Below are 3709 nucleotides of genomic sequence, written 5' to 3'. Positions count from 1 at the left end.
GAGAATCACTCATGCCATTGTCGTTTCTCCCTCTTTCTCTTTATTTTCTTCCTTTCTCCCCCTCCCCTTATATCAGCACCGAGTCACAAGAGAGTTCTTTGTGATGGTGCCGGAGAGAGTTGCCAGTTCGTGGGATAAGCCACCTCGTGTCCATCATGAAGCTGAGGATGATCGAGGGTGCAAAAGGTTTCCGAAGGATTACGGCTTTCGCTTTGGTGTGTTTTGTCTTTTCCTTACTCGGTTCGTTTTTTTTCGTTCTTGCTGTCATCGGATTGGCGAGATTTTTATTTGTTTGGTTTGTTTATCATACCATTGTGAGAATGACGGGTCGAAACTTTGGGGCAGAAATGAGGTTGTTTGAGATAAGGTTACGTGTCTATTTTTCATCGACATATGATGCTTCGTTGTGGTGGCTTGATCTACATTTTTTTCTTGATCTCAATTCACGTTCCTGTTTTGGTATTATGTAATGTTGCGTTGGACTTCAGTGTGACCTTGTGGAGACCAATTGTTTAAATTGATAATTTGCGCTTGGTTCTGTTGCCAAAAAAACAAAAGCAAAAGAAAAACATGGTTTTGCCGTCCCCTAAGCAGATAACATTTTGAAGTTTTCGCATCTCATATAGGTAATGAACCACCATAACCTAAACCGGAAATAAAACGAGATGGTAGCATTAACGGAACTGACATAATGCGTCTAATTACAGAAATGAAGGAAAGACCCATCGTCGTGGCTCCCTCATTAAGTTTTATTAGTCAGAAGCGGGTTAATAGACTCCCTTTTAGCGAAATAAACCATTTAAACAACATCCACGGAAGGGATCGTGCAGGTTCGTGGTCGTTGTGTTGCAGACCCAACCCTTCATACCTCTCTGTGGAGTTACGGTTATTGCAGCGGAATTTCCATCTTGCTATTTCCCACCGATATTATTATATAATAAAATTATACAGGATTATACTTACATTACATAGGCCTACTTATATCATGGACTGTGCTGTGCGTTGTACCTGAGGTATGTGCGTGTGGTATATCATAAATTACTCAGAGAATGTTTCGATGAACATACCATGCAAAAACAAGGTTGCTATAGAAACCCAGTCTGGATGTCATGCAGAGATAAAGCGCTCACAGTCTGCTGAGAGGGTAGGTGGCATGCAGGCAAAGCAGTTCCTGAAGAGCTAGGATAGGCGTGTGTGTTCATAAACTCACTCACTCACTCACTCTCTCACTTACTCACTCACTCACTCACTCACTCACTCACTCACTCACTCACACACACACACACACACACACACACACACACACACACACACACACACACACACACAACACGCACCCCCCCACACACCCAACACACACACACACATATGTATATGTATATATATATATATATATATATATATATATATATACATATATATACATATATATATATATATATATATATATATATATATATATATATATATGTGTGTGTGTGTGTGTGTGTGTGTGTGTGTGTGTGTGTGTGTGTGTGTGTATTGATAGATAGATTGGGAGATAGATAAATAGATAAATATAAGTATATATACCGCAGAAACCAATACTAATATATAGAAGGACATTTATAGATGTAGACATAGTCACTATGTATCGTTCTGTATATGATGATAAATCATAAGTAATGTAGGCTTATGACACGGCCTTGCAACCATGTGGGCGAGTGTGCAATCGCATGCTCACGGAGAAATGCAGAAAAGACCGTGATATATAGAGCAGCTCGACCAACAAATCGATCGAATCTGTAAGTGGCTAGACAGAGGCGGTCAGATGCACAGACAACGTGCACAGATACACTGGTGAATAAACAACACAGCGTGGGTAAATAGGCATAAATTCACGGCTCAAGAGCAAAGGAACTCGCTGTCAAATCGTTTCCCCTTCAGTGACCACACTAGGTTTTCTTTTACATCCTTTTGTTCCCTTGTTCATTCCTCTCTTTTGTCCGTTATTTTCCGTTTTATCAATGTTTATTCAATATATTTTCTTCCTGTTTTTCCTTCTCCTTCGTCATATCATATTTCTCTCCGCTTTGGATGGAGACGCAATTCATCTTGCTGGCTTCTTTCGTGGTACCCACCTATCTCACTTTTTTATCCAACCTATCTTTCTTTCCTCACCCTATACGCGTTTTAATGCATCTCTCTCCTTCAATTCTCTCCCCCTTTGACACAGTCCCACTCTGAGATCCTTGTCTGTCTACTTTAATGTTCACAATTCTTCATCACTCTGTTCTTTCTGCTCAATCTCTCGGTGATTTATCATGTTTCCTCTGTACATTAGGTCTTTCCCTTTCTTTCTTTCTTTCCTAATTTCTATTAGTTTGTACTTTGGATCTTAGGTCCTATCTACCCTTTTTCGGGTTGTTCTTTCTTTATTTGTAAATCTTTCTTATTTCTTTGCTTACTATATTATCCCTATATTTACTATTTGCTTCGTCTGCCTTTCGTATATGCTGTCTCGTTCCTCCCGATTATCTGTTTCTTTTTGTCATTTTCATTATGCTTGTCAGTTTTCCTCTCTGGCATATTTCAACATTATTTACCGTATCATTTTACTTCACGCTTTCCTCATTCGCTTCTACGCTTCATTCTCGCCTTTTTAGTATTCGCCTCGTTTACGTCTGCGACTGTCTTCAACCTTCGTGTCCTCTTGTCTCTCTCCTTTACCTTTAATTTCCTTTTTTCTGCTATTACCTTCTTCACGAGTTTTCTCTCTCTTGTTCCCGTAATTCCCTTATCCTCATCCCTTTTCACCCGGCGCGCCAACACGTCCCTAATGGCCTCGCCCAACGTCTACTTCATCTTGCCTTACCTTGTTTCCTGGTCTGTCCCTTCCCCTCTCCTGGCCTTTCCGCTCCCCTCTACCTGTCCCTACCCTCACCTGTTCGTCACCTGAGCGGGGAGTGCGACAGGTGTCATAGAAGGGGTTGCCACCTATCCTTCCCCATTCTTATTTCAGTTTTCCTTTTCGCACGCTCGAAAAAAGGGTTAGTGATGGAAAAGGCGATTCGGTTCTCAGACCAAAGAGTAATGTGTCTTTTTCATTACCATTATTGAGGTGGGTGGAAACGCACCACCGGAGCCGGTTTATTGAATATCTGCATACGTTCACATCTGGCAACTCGCTTAGGAAAAGGGTAGGAAGTTGAGCGTTTAAGGACCGGAGAGTCGGTGTGTCTTGGGGCTCTGTTTATTGGCAGGTTTTGTGGATGACTTCGTTATGCCCGGCTCGGCTGCGGGATTTTAAGTGTCCCTCTCAGGCGGTTGCAGGATACTTTTATTATGCACAATTCAGGAGGAGAGAGAGAGAGGCCAGAGCCAAAAAGAGGAAGGCAGGGAGAGTAAGAGAGACGGTGTGCGCGCAGGCCTCAGCACGTCGCTTGCGCCGTCTCGCTCATAGATTTTTGGTGTTTCAGCTGTTGCCGCGTATGAGGCGCGAGAGAAATCGAGAACTTTCCTAGTCAGAGGGAGTAAAGACCCCTTTACGACACTCTGTTCCTCCTCAAGGTGGGATCTTTAGAGTGATGAGACCTGCGGGCACAGAGATGCGGCCCGGGCCATGTGTGGTGTGGTGGGCGGCTTTGGGGCGGGCCGGGCCGGGCTGCCGGGGAGCTGGGAAGGAGCGGCGCCTGGCGGTGGTGGCCAGTGGCGTGTGCGAGGCCAGTGC

At 43.6% G+C, this 3709-nt stretch overlaps 1 protein-coding gene across 1 annotated transcript in view; it reads left to right on the top strand.

The window, feature by feature from the left end:
• Positions 1-3681: 3681 nt before the first annotated feature.
• Positions 3682-3709, top strand: part of LOC119574035 (blood vessel epicardial substance-like) — a gene marked incomplete at its 3' end in the record, with an annotated part of 26704 nt that continues 26676 nt past the window's right edge. Inside the window, exon 1 of the mRNA XM_037921128.1 lies at positions 3682-3709. This exon is cut by the window's right edge and continues 91 nt beyond it.

Source organism: Penaeus monodon, chromosome 1, assembly GCF_015228065.2.
Source record: "Penaeus monodon isolate SGIC_2016 chromosome 1, NSTDA_Pmon_1, whole genome shotgun sequence".
NCBI classification, from domain to species: Eukaryota; Metazoa; Arthropoda; class Malacostraca; order Decapoda; family Penaeidae; genus Penaeus; species Penaeus monodon.
This window is presented reverse-complemented; position numbering and strand designations above follow the sequence as displayed.